At 44.6% G+C, this 12,980-nt stretch overlaps 1 protein-coding gene and 1 long non-coding RNA gene across 5 annotated transcripts in view; one reads left to right on the top strand and one right to left on the bottom strand.

Annotated features, from left to right (window-relative positions):
* Positions 1–12,980, bottom strand: part of SYN3 (synapsin III) — a 453,214-nt gene that overhangs the window by 29,508 nt on the left and 410,726 nt on the right. The gene's annotated exons all lie outside the window — the stretch shown is intronic.
* LOC144323015 (uncharacterized) lies at positions 114–2,035 on the top strand. The gene is made up of 3 exons (XR_013388572.1): positions 114–167; positions 1,134–1,245; positions 1,612–2,035. It is a non-coding gene; the product is annotated as an uncharacterized LOC144323015 (long non-coding RNA).

The following is a 12,980-nucleotide window of genomic DNA, read 5'->3' as shown; positions in this document are numbered from 1 at the left end:
ATTCACGGAGCACAGACCCAATGCCAGGACCCAGTGTTCTATCTATAGAGTGACCTTGAGAAAGTCACCTGCTTAGCAGGGAGAACAGGTCATTCTACTACATACATACCTGTAGATGAGGAAGAGAACATTCCATTTGGACTGTCAAGAGAATCTTTACAGAACAGGTAAGCTCTGAACAGGGTTTGGAATAGTACAGTTTTCAGCAGGAGCATTTCTCTGGAGGATAGAGGGGATGGGCAAAGCCGAGGCAGGAGGAGCCACATGGAGACGAGGGCTGTGCAAGTGGTTCAGACTGGGTGATTGGCCTGCAGGATGACGGATGGCTGAAGAGGGTTGTCAGGAAACACACCTTGGGGGACTTCAATTGCTTTGGTAAGGGTCTAGAATTTTAGCTTGAAGGCTCTGGAAAACCACTGGAAGAAGTAGAGGAGTGTAAACAAGAAAGTAGCCTAATTTGTGTTTTAGAAAAATCCCTCAAGTACTTACATGGAGGATTTCATGGCGAGTTGTATGGTGGGTTGAATGTGACATGGGGTAGAGCCCGGGTGGGAAAAAGACAGTGCATGCATATGTCCATGTGCTATGTATGTGTTGGGTATGTGCATGTGGGTTGCATGTATGTGCAGTTTGTGGGGGGGTACATGTATGTGTGACGTGTTGTATGTGGTGCTTGTAAGCAGTGTGTGTGCGTGCGTGTGCATGTGTGTGTGTGTGTGCACGTGCATATACACTGGAAAAGGCTAATTGTGCCCAACCAAAGGCCTGGGGGAGACACTCACTGTTTATTGGGCTGAGGCCAGGAACATGAAGTGGTGCCTTGGGGTCAGGGGGAGGTCCCAGGAGAACTTCCAAGGCCAATGCAGGGGACGAGGCCAATGCTCTATGGCTGTGATCTCATGACAGGACACAAGCTGATTGCCACCAGCTGTGGACAGTTAAGAGTGCTGCCCCCTCCCCTGTTACCCTCACCGGGACAGCACAAGGGGGTCTAATGTTGGGCCAGAGGTGGGCAGAACTCAGATCCCCTGGTGGGGGGGCGGGGGGGTGTTGGGGTGGGTGTGGGGCAGCTCGTGCAGGAGGCTGTCCTGTCCTTATAATCTCTCTTAGCCCCTCTCTTATCTCCCTTGGAGACTCACCAGTGCCCTGACCACTCCATCCCTGCAGAATGATGCCCACCCACAACCTCACAACTTACAAAGAAGTTTCACAGCTCTCTCATGGGACACAAAACGGGATTGTGAGGTGGGCGATGTGGGCATTATTATGGTCATTTAACAGATGCAGAAACTTATTTCTTGCTTTGTCCAAGGCCATGTGGCAGCTAAGCACAGAGCTGGGAATGAAATTCAGGAGTCCAAGAGCACAGCTGTTCTCCAAACCATCTTGAGGGCAGCTACAAGTGCATGCCTGCTGTCCCGACCTAACAGATGGGAAACAATGATGGGGAGCAAGGCTTGGCATACCTTCTCTCTTCTTGGCTCTCTGAGAGTCCCAGCCTCTCAGCGATGACACTAAGTCCCACTTTGAGGAGAAAATAAAAGTGACCAAGCAAGAGTCCTATTTGCCATCCTTTCCCAAGTTCACCAGCTTTCCTGCCTTTTCTTCCAGGCTGCAGCGTGCTCCTCCCACTCATGGCTGAAGCTGCCCTTTGTTCCAGGTCTTCTAAGACTGACTGCTCACTGCCCTCTCCTCCTTCAATAATAGGACCTGTTAGTTTTATCTGGGGATCTAGTCTCTCAGCTAAAGATTGTTTGTTCCAGTCTCCCTCATAGATAGATGTGGCCAAGTCTCAGAGTCTGGTCAATGAACACGTGAGTAGATGTGCTATGAGCAACCTCTGGGTGGTGCCTTTACCACAAAGGGAATCTTCCTTTTCTCCTTTCCCTCTTCCACCTGGCTAGGTCCTCGGACCACAGGATGGAAGGCACATGTTGAGGATGGCTGAGTTAGGAGGTGGAAGGATCCTAGATTCCCAACACAATGGAGTCCCCAGTCTGCCCGTGACTGTGCATGTTCAGACTCTTATGTGAGAAAGAAGTAAACTTTAATCTTGTTTAACTCACTGTTATTTTGGTCTTCATTAAAGCTGTCAAATTATATTTCTGCCTTGAAGATTCATTATTCTTTGGGTCAGTCCAATCATGGGTCCTCCATTCTCCTCAAATTGTTCCTGCTTTTCAATAATCCAAGTACTCACTGCTCTCTGTCTCTACCTTCTCACTTCTCACTCACCCCTAAACTGCCATATTCAAATTTCACTCCCCATCACTCTGCTGAAACTGAGCTGGCCAAGGTCACCTGTCACCTCCTCACTGGCAAATACAATACCCTTCTTTCGATTAGCATTCTTTTTTTTAAAGATTTTATTTATTTATTTATTTATTTATTTATTTATTTATTTATTTATGAGAGAGAGAGAGAGAGAGAGAGGCAGAGACATAGGCAGAGGGAGAAACAGGCTCCATGCAGGGAGCCTGATGTAGGACTCAATCCCAGGACTCCAGGATCACATCCTGGACCAAAGGCAGGCACTAAACTGCTGAGCCACCCAGGCATCCCTGATTAGCATCCTGTTTGGCATTCCACAACATCTGAAATTGCTGAACTTTTTGACACTTGGTTTCTACATCACTACTCTCTTCTGATTCTTTCTTTCTGCAATTTCTTCACCTTATTGCCTCCTCTTCTTCCAACTTCATCTTTAATGACCAGAGTGTTTCATCTTCAGTCAAAATTTGGGGTCCGGAAGAGTTTGAGGTACCAGAATGAAAGAATGGGTGGTGGTTGTAGGGGAAGCTTTGCAGGGGCAGCTTGTCTAATTCAGTTTTGTCACTGGGTGGCTCTGGAAAGTACCAGACCTTCTGCATCCTAGTTTCCTAGACAGCACAGCATACATGGCAGGATGTTTGGACACTTCTATCTGTCTACAATGCCCATTCCCTTCTACAGTCATGAAGCACCCTGATCTGGGGCCACATGACCTCTCATGGAATAAACATTACGCTCCCCCATCTCCCTGGCACCTGTGTGTCCATGTGACCCTGTTTTCTGCTTCTGCAAGCAGAAGCAGAGTCTGAACTTCTAAGCCTACTACTAACAGGAAGGGGAGGGCTTTTGCTTTTCCTGCTGGCTGCAGTGTAGACCATCTTTGACATTGTGGCTGAAGAGCAACACCCCAGGAATGCATGATCAACAAGATGGAAGGAGCCTGGGTCTTTAAAACTGAGGAAGTTCTATGAGAGCCCTGGGTTGCTTTCACCCAGACCATGTGTGAAAGAGAAAGTCCTGGCTTACTGAAGCCACCTTAGGTCTTTGTTACACAGCTGAACTTTGTTCCAATTATTGTAGGAGCCCTAAGTAAGTATTTATTCAATGCATCATGTCTGCATTCATCTCTTCACAGGATAGACAAAAGAGATCAAAGAGAGACAGTGTAGACAGAGGCATTTAGTGAATTCATTAGCTAATTAATTTGTGGTCAGCCCAACCTCTCCTTGTGTACCTTTCTGGGTGGTTTGGGGTGGGGTGCTCATCTTGCCCTCTCTAGGAGTGAGGATATAATCCAGGTTTCGTGTATACCGACCCTTCTAAAGCCCTAGGACAAACCCTGGCCTATGGTCCTGGCAATATTAAGTTCTTTTCCTTAGAGAGAGTCTTCAAACTGTGCTATGTCTCGGTCCTGTGAAGCCCAGCTCCACCCCAGCACCACCCCAGCTCCACCCATGTCTTCCTCCCATTAGACTGCCAGCTTCTTGGGGACAGACAACCAGTCATAACACAGGTGCCTGGCACGGATGCACCCAGCATGTTTGCTGGACTGAATTTAAGGCTGGTTAAAGATTCACTTGTGACTTGAGAGGGAGTAGAGAGGTGGACAGAATATAGGAGTTTGGGAAAAGGCAAAGAAACAGTGTCCCAGGAAAACCTGTCTTTTACAAGGTGAATTTTTCTGTAGCTGCTTAGCCTGGATCCTGGGCTCTCAGAGGTTCATCTTTTTTTTTTTTTTTAAGATTTTATTTATTTATTCATGAGAGACAAAGAGAGAGACGGAGAGGCAGAGCAAGAAGCAGGCTCGAGGGATCATGACCTGAGCCAAAGGCAGACACTCAACCACCCAGGTGCTCCAAGGTTTATCTTTCGATTGTGAGAATTTGAGCAAGTCAGGAACTGCAGAGAGGCGGGCAGGGGGTCTGGAGTTGGGTGTGGTGGGTGCTGGAGGGGACTCTGGCATGGTCCTCAGGCGAAAGGACAGCGGGATCAGAGGGTACGAGGCCAGGCAGCCACAGGGTTGGTGAAGTGGCTGCTGAGCTGGGGAGGGAGTCTTGGCACTCGGCTGTATTTACTAGCTGGAAACTTCTCCAAATGTTCACAGAGACAAGCTGAACACCGGAAGCTTTAAATGAGCTGTGATTCAAAATTACCATTTGCTGCTCTGGGGACCTGCAATGGGGTCACTGAGGCCTCCCTAACTCTGAAGCCTCATTCCCACGTCCCCATCTCCCCTTCCCTGTCTCTTCTTTCCCTCTTTCTCTGCCTTCCTTGACTACTCTCCCTCTCCTCTATCCTACTGTACCTGCTCTTTTTTTTTTTTTTTTTTTTAAGATTTATTTATTCATGAGAGACACAGAGAGAGAGAGGCAGAGACACAGGCAGAGGGAGAAGCAGGCTCCATGCAGGGAGCCCGATGTGGGACTTGATCCCAGGACTCCAGAATCATACCCTGGGCCGAAGGCAGGTGCTTAACCAATGAGCCACCTAGGGATCCCCTGTACCTGCTCTTATGTGTTTGTGTGCACACGTGTTTTTCATCCTGAGGGTAAGCACGGTGGGAGCATGGAAACAGAGAGGATGGAAAGGGAGGAAAGTGGGAGGAGTCGGGTTACAGTTCTGAATCTCCTGGATGGGATTCACCTCTGAAGTCTCCTATTCCAGCCTGAAACAGGAGAGTCATTTTCCATCTTTGGTAGACTGTCTGCATTTGATTGAACACCTCTGAGAGCAGGGAGCTCACTACTGGGCAAGGAAGTGAATTTCCCCTTGGGGAACTTGTTCTACTGTATATTACACCTGGAGTAAATGAGTAGTCCCAGTTACTGGTCATGAAGAGTAAGTCTCAGCCCTCAGCCTTGTGTCTGCTCTTCACGCACTTGAGGAGCCAGCCAGGTATGCCTAAGATACTGTCTTCTTCAACTCACCCTGACATGAGCAGGTTCTAGACCCTTTACTACCTTGAAATGCTCTCATTGGACAATCTTCTAAACTATGTGGTGCCTGGAATCACACCCAGCTCCGGATGTGGTTTCACTAGCCAAGACTGTAGAAGACTGTCACTTCCCTCTGCTTGGAATGCATCTGGCATACGCCTGTCTCAGAGCACTTGCACTTGCTGTTCCTTGCCAGCCCTGCTGTTCCCTGCCTGCATGGCCCACACCCTCATTTCATCCAGGTCTCTGCTGCACATACTTGCTCAGAGCAGTCTTCCCTGACCCTCAGATGTGCCCCAACTCCTCCCACCCAGCATTCCTCATCCACTGTGCCCTGCTTAATTTTTCTCCATGGCACTTCCACCCCTACTTCACACTATTCTCTATTTGTTTGTCGTCCCTCTTCCCTACCATTCTACTAGAATGTTGGCTCTGCAAGAGCACTGCTGGATTTCAAGCACCAATAGCAGCACTCAGGGAACAAGCACCCAATAGACTTGGTTAATGATTGAATAAATATATCTAAGTGTTTCCAGGTGTTGTATTGAGTGCCCATTATATCCAGATAATTACTGACTGTTTTTCCAGATACTATGCCGGAGGCTGAGGATACAATAAGAAAAAAAGAGATTTATGATTTTTATCCAAATGGAGCTTTGAGCCTATTCATTACTTGCTCCTATTAATGCAGCTTAATACAATGTTAGTTTTTCTAAGATCCATATGGAGCTTGTTGTAAGCTAATGTCTCCAGGTCGTTTTTTTTATTGGAGTTCAATTTGCCAACATAACACTCAGTGCTCATCCCATTAAGTGCCCCCTCAGTGCCCGTCACCCAGTCACCCCCACCCCCTTGCCCACCTCCCTTTCCACCACCTCTTGGTCGTTTCCCAGAGTTAGGAGTCTCTCATGTTCTGTCTCCCTCTCTGGTATTTCCCACTCATTTTGAAACACAAGATCCTGATAAGTCACATCTCTCCGAGTGTGAACCTGAGTGGATTCAGTCCCAGAGCAGGACTTTACATTTTCCTATGTAAATATAAAGCTCTTATATTTCCATCTGTCCCTTCGTTCCCCGGTATTGACTCTGCCATCTAACCTGTTAACTTAGATGGTTAACAGGTCATTCATAATTTTGGTGCACCTTTCCTATACCTAATTCCAGCTGTTTGACCTGATTTAAATCACTTTTCTGAGTTTTATTTTTTATTTATTTATTTTTTTAAATTTTATTTATTTATGATAGTCACACACAGAGAGAGAGAGAGGCAGAGACACAGGCAGAGGGAGAAGCAGGCTCCATGCACCGGGAGCCTGACGTGGGATTCGATCCCGGGTCTCCAGGATCGAGCCCTGGGCCAAAGGCAGGCGCCAAACCGCTGCACCACCCAGGGATCCCTGAGTTTTAGTTTCCTATCTGTTAAATGAGATAACTGTCCTGTAGGATTATTATTTTTTAAAAAGAATTTATTTATATTTATTTATGTTGGAGGGATGGAGGGAGAGAGAGAAAGAGGGAGAGAGAACAGAGATAGGGGCAGGAGGAGAAGAGAGAGAGAATCTCAAGCAAACTCCCTGCTGAATGCAGAGCCTGATGTGGCGTTCTATCTCACAACCCTGAGCTCATGACTTGAGCCAGAATCACGACTTGGATTCTTACTGACTGAGCCACCCAGGCACCCTAGATTATTATGATTTTTAAATTACATTATAATGAATATCAAAGGACTATCTAGCATAGTGTCTGGCACTTAGAAGATACTCAGTAAAAGTTGGTTCTCTTTAACTCATTGTTGGATTTTTTTCATAATTATTTACATATTTTTTTACATAACTATTCATCCAGCTACAAAATCTACCTCCTGTATAATCACCTAACTTGATGAGGAAAAAATTTTTTAGATTAATCACAGCTAAATAATGAGAAAGGAGTAAGAGAACTAGGGCATCATCCTTCTGCAAATCTCCCTAAGGCAAGAATGAATCTAGGCAACAGTGATCAATGCAAAACCTTCAGGAAAGGCTGATGGCCAACTTCCTAATGTGTTGGTCAGGCAGACAGCACCTGAATTTACAGATCAGTCTTAAATCGCAAAAGACAGTCAGACACGACTATGTCTACAGATGTGCAAGAGAAACACCTACTACCAACCGGGAAGTATTCTTGCCAAACCCAGAACCAGAGTCATATCAAATCTCTATATTCAACCCCCAGTTTATAGGATGTACAGGCAATAAGTGAACCCACAGTGGATCTGTAATTAGCCAAATTCAGAATGTAGAAAATCCTATAGGAAAATGATCTCCCCCCACCCCTTCTAACAAATAAGTGACCAATCAACCACAGGAAGAGGAACTGTTATAGATCAAAAGAGACTCATGTCATCCCAACCATGGCAGGTATGAAGCCCTTGTTTGGATACAATGAGGACAAACCAATTAATAGGGAACTATTGAACACTGACTACATATTAGATTATATTGAAGAATTATTACTATTTTTTGGTATCCTATGGTATTTGTCTATATTAAAGGAAAAAGAAAGGAGTCCTTATGTATTCGAAATACATACTGAAATATTTATAGGTGAAATTATGTGATATCTGAGATTTGTTTTAAAATAATCTGGTGATCCATAGAGACAAAAAATAGATGAGGCGTTGCCAGGAGCCGAGGTGAAAGGAGAATGGAGAATGACTTCTGCTGGGTATGAGGTGATAAACATATCTTGGAATTATATAATGGTGATAGCTCCATCTTGTGAATATACATAAAAACCACTAAACTATACACTTTAGAAGGATGAGTTTTATAGAACTAAAATGATATTTCATCTTAAAAAAATGAAAAAGTATTCAGTGGTGTTTGAGAGGAGGTGTGGAGGAGTATGTAGAACAAAACTGACTCAGTGAATAATGGTTGAAGTTGGGTGACAGGTACCTGGGAATATACTTTACTATTTTCTCTGCTGTTGTGTATATTTGAAAATTTCTGTAGTAAAAGGTTAAGCAAAGGCAGGACTAAAAGAGAAAGACAAGTAAGAGTGAGAATGTAAAATTGTCTTTCGAAGGAGGCTAAAAACCTATCTGGTAATATCTGACTAGAGATGTGACCCCATTTTGTAGGGTTCATTGTAGGAAACTTTGGTCAGTCACACAAATTCAGTCTCCTGAAGAGGAAATGCAAGCAGATACCTAAGAGAATTGCAACCATTCTTTTTTATTTTTTTTTTTAAGATTTATTTATTTATTTGAGAGAGGGAGAGAGAGAGAGGGAGAGAGAGAGAGAGAGAAAGCTTGGGAGAGGAAGAGAGAATCTGAGTGTGGAGCCCGATGCAGGGCTTGATGCGGGGCTCGATCTCACCACCCTGAGATCACGATCTGAGCTGAAATTAAGAATCAGATCCTTAACCGACTGAGCCACCCTGGTACCCCACAACCATTTTTGGAATTAAAATTCATGTGGCATCTCCCGGGCTCCTCCTATAGAGGACACTGTGATGTGGAACAAATGTCAACAATGCTCCATGATGTTTGATGTTTCTTATGATACTCCTTAGGGTAGGCTCATGTACTTGTGTCATCTCCTTAAAGTATGATTTGAAGAAGGCAGTTTTACAGATAGCCAATAAATGCAACCCAGTGATCATTTTGATCCAAATTTTATAGTTTATTTCTTATTTGAGAAATGAATACATATACTCACAGAGCAAAAAATAAAGTCAAAGATATAAAAATAATATCTGGGAAAAAATAAGTATGTCTTTTACTCTAAACTCCAAGCCCCTTGGTGAAAAGATTTCTTTGTACTCTTTTGGAAATATTCTATGAATATAATAGTGTAAGATGATATAAGATGCATCTGCTCAGGTATTTGGTCAAATATTCTGGATGTTTCTGTGAGGGGGTTTTGGTTGAGATTTGCATTTAAATCTCTGGACTTGGGTGTTATTCTGTATGTTGGCAAATTGAACACCACTAAAAAATAAATTTATTATAAAAAAATAAAATAAATCTCTGGACTTTTGAGTAAAGCAGATTGCCCTCCATAATCGGTGTGGGCCTCATCCAATCAGTTAAAGGCCTGAATAGATCAATATTCAGCATCTTCAGCCTACCAGCCTCCTCTGCAACCTCCCCCCATAATTGTGTGAGCCTTAAAAGGCTGGGTGGCTGGAGATGTGAGATTTTGAGGTGATGATTTCTTTGGAAAAAGCTGTGCCAGTCTACTGCTCCTCTTGATATATCTGGTAAGAGCATCAGCAGGACAAGGCGGATGTGTGTATGAGCAGCAAGGCAGAGCTGGTATGCTGGAGCTGATGTGCTCCCAGGCTACCTGCAGCTAGGCACCCCAGACTTTGGTCTATCCAGGCCAAGAATGTGAGCACTTCCTGTAAACCACAGGTGGTCTGTGTAGGAGAGACCCCAGCCATGAGCCATTTAAAATCCCCCATGGAGGGAGCAGTGGCTGAAGGGGAGACATGGCTACTTCCACTGCCACCACCCTGGTCCAAGCCACCATCATATGTCATTGGACCACTGCGACCATCTTCTTTTAAAATTCCTCTTGCCTAGGCCAAACCTCAGACTGATTTCCTTAGCATCTCTGGGTGTTGGCCAAGGCATCAGTATTTTTAGAAGCCCCTCAGGCAGTTGTGTGCAGCCCAGGTCACAAAGCATGACCCTATGTGATCTGGGTTCTGCTTATCTCTCTTTTGCATTCAGCCAAACTTGTTTCTGCTTCACTGCCTCTGGACTTGCTATTCCCTCTGCTTGGAACAATTTTCCTGAATACTTTCCCAAGGCCTGCTTCTTCAGGTCTCGGCCCAGATGAGTCCTTAGTGGAGGGGTTTCCAACTACCTAATGTAAAGCAGCTACTCTTCCTTGCCCGCTCTTAAGTCTCTACCCAATTACCCTGGTTTATTGTTACTACTTCTTTTCTTACCACCTTTGACGATCTGAAATTACTTATCACCTAACGTGCTTATTGTCTCTCTCCTCCACAGTAATGAAAGCCAACAAGACCAGTGGCCTTCTGTGTGTTGCTAGAGAGACAATGTAACAGTGTTTAAGAATGTAAGCTCAAACACCAGGTCCATCACCTATTAGCTGCGTGACCTTGGAGGAAGTTACTTAGCCTCTCTGTGTCTCACTTTCCTTATCAGAAAAATGTTGGGTACCTTGGTGATATAAAGGAGCTGATCCACAACAAAATGTGGATAATTTGCTGGATTACTGTTGAACATCATTGGATTGTTGTCAAGCATTAAATAATACACTACATGTAAATGGTCTGGAAGAAGGCTTAGTTCCTCACAAGAATTTAGTAAATGTTAACTGTTATGATTATTATCATCCCCTCCTATACCCTGAACACCCCAGTCTAGTGCTTGGCACACAGGAGGAACTCAATAAATATTTGCTGAAAGAATGGATGAAGAGCCCAGTCATGGTAATAGCTGAGTGCAGGGAGCCTAGGCAGGAGGGAAAAGCAGGTGCAGTGGCCCTGAGGCTGATGGTACCCATGGAAAAGAGACTCACAAACAACAGATAATTGAGCTGTAACACCTTCTCGTGGAAGCTGAGGGAACATAGGGTTTCATGCTTGAACACAGGCAACCCTATCTCCCTATACAGATGAACACAGGGATTGGGGCCAAGATCCTTCCCAGAAAATGGTCTGGAATCAACCCGTTCAAGAGACATGAGTGACTGAAGTCCACTGCCCTATTTCAATAGCCTAGGACACATTTCATGCAAATGTGACCAGCAGCTCACCCTAGCCAAATCCATCTCCATCAAGTTCCCATAGAAGGCTCAGTGTGGAACATGTTCCTTCCTGGTGTGATGGCCCAGACAACCTTGTTTTCTTGAAACAAAGATAACTAACTACATGAGGCAATTTACTGAACGAGGTTATTTACGAATAAGCTAAAAGCTGGGAGGACAGCTACCAACAATAATAACTGTAGCTTCAGAACACTTGCTCTGTGGTGTTTCTGGCAGTAATCAGCTCACAGGGCCAGCTGGAGATTCAGGCCACTCCTAGCCTGAGATAATAAACCGTAACCCTGGCACACAAATGGATGCTTGTTTTTCTGTTTTTATAACAGGAAGGCGTGCATCCAGCTCATTCCAGAGTGGTATTCGCTCATTAAGAAACTAGTTAGATGGGGTGAACAGGGATGGGCTGCATCTCTGTTTTTCCTCCCAGTAAATTTTTACCAGTCTCGCAGCTCCTAGACTCTTGAGGCAGGATTAAGTACAGGTTGTGTGTGTAGGTCATTAATGTTAAGCCATGCTTAGGGTTTAGCTCAGAATTAATTCCTGAGGTCAGCATTGAAAGCCTAAAAGAGGTAAGTGGGAGTCACTATAATGTAATGGAGAAGTTCTCAGACTTTCTTGGGCTCATGGCTTCCATCTTAGGAATTATTTCACGGCATTTTTAGGCCAAAAGAAATATCAAACAGTTTCACTTATTAAGTACTTAGAGCCAAATAGCTTACTAAGTACTTATGCCCTAACAACTTGGTAATTGGAAAACATACGCATAATGTTTTTACTTCCTTTAAAGTAACTACAATTACTTATTAATGCGATGTGTGCGCTTGTTGGGCACTGCACAAATTCCTGACCTTGGTCCCGAACCGGACACCATCACCCTCATTTCCTGTTCCACACTGATTTTCATAGAGTACTTACTTTTTTAGCGTAACCACTACCAAAACCCCAGCTTTGTAAAGATGTGATGTCACTGAGAGGAACATGTTGTAATCTGCTATTGAAACTGTGAACTACCTCGGCTAGCAATCTGCACGGTGTCTGACAGATGTCTAGAACTGCTGTTCCTTGAAAATTCAAAATATACCATGCTGTCCCCAGGGTATCTGAATGTAGGGTTTGGGAATCGTGGGTCTAATGTTATTACTTTTGGCATTCTCCCCAGCAGTAAATAACACAAACCTCTGGTGCAATATCCCTGGCGAAAAGCCTGCCTGCTCCTCATGGAAACCGGAGGTCTTGAGAAAGCCACAGAGGCGGAAATAGCCAATGAATCAATCTATACTTCAAACCAGTCCACACTTTAGGAAAATTAAAAGGATGTTACACTTTATTAAGATGGTATAGTGGCTTGAAAGGACCATGTTTTTAGTGCAAAGGTGGTTTAGAGTCAGCTCGGTATTTAGAAGGGTCCTTAAACATACCTGAAATGAAATAACATGTCATCCAAGGGCTGTATTAAACAGATAATGAAGGCCCAGTCCCCATCATTGAGGAGCCCATGGAAGAGACAGTTACAGGGACAGACAATTCAACAGAAGACTGCCCTGGGTATGCAGTGGAGGGACCCTGAGGCCTGAGGGTGGGTGGGGTGGGGAAGGGTTCCCACATGAGGGGACAGAGGCCACCCAATTCCCTTTGTAATGGTCAGGGGGAGAAGGATGCATTTAAATTCAAAGTTCTCTCTTCTTTCTGAAATGGCAATACAACAACTCACAGATTGTTATGGGGCTTTCCTTCTCTCAGTATTTTCACACAGTCTTTCAAGGGTTCTAATCTATTTTTTAATGAGCACTAACTGTGTCAGGAATGGTACTACATAGGTTATATGCCTATGGCTATGATGTCTTCACACAAGCCCGGTCTCTGTAAACAACTAGAAGACTAAAAAGAGTTTACAAGGCGACTGTTGGAGGTGGTGGGAGTAGGCACTGCAAGCCCGGGATCCATCAGAAAAGGGAAATTCAAGAGGGTGCCCCATGTTCACCTGGCC

The sequence above is a fragment of the Canis aureus genome, chromosome 11 (genome assembly GCF_053574225.1).
Source record: "Canis aureus isolate CA01 chromosome 11, VMU_Caureus_v.1.0, whole genome shotgun sequence".
NCBI classification, from domain to species: Eukaryota; Metazoa; Chordata; class Mammalia; order Carnivora; family Canidae; genus Canis; species Canis aureus.
This window is presented reverse-complemented; position numbering and strand designations above follow the sequence as displayed.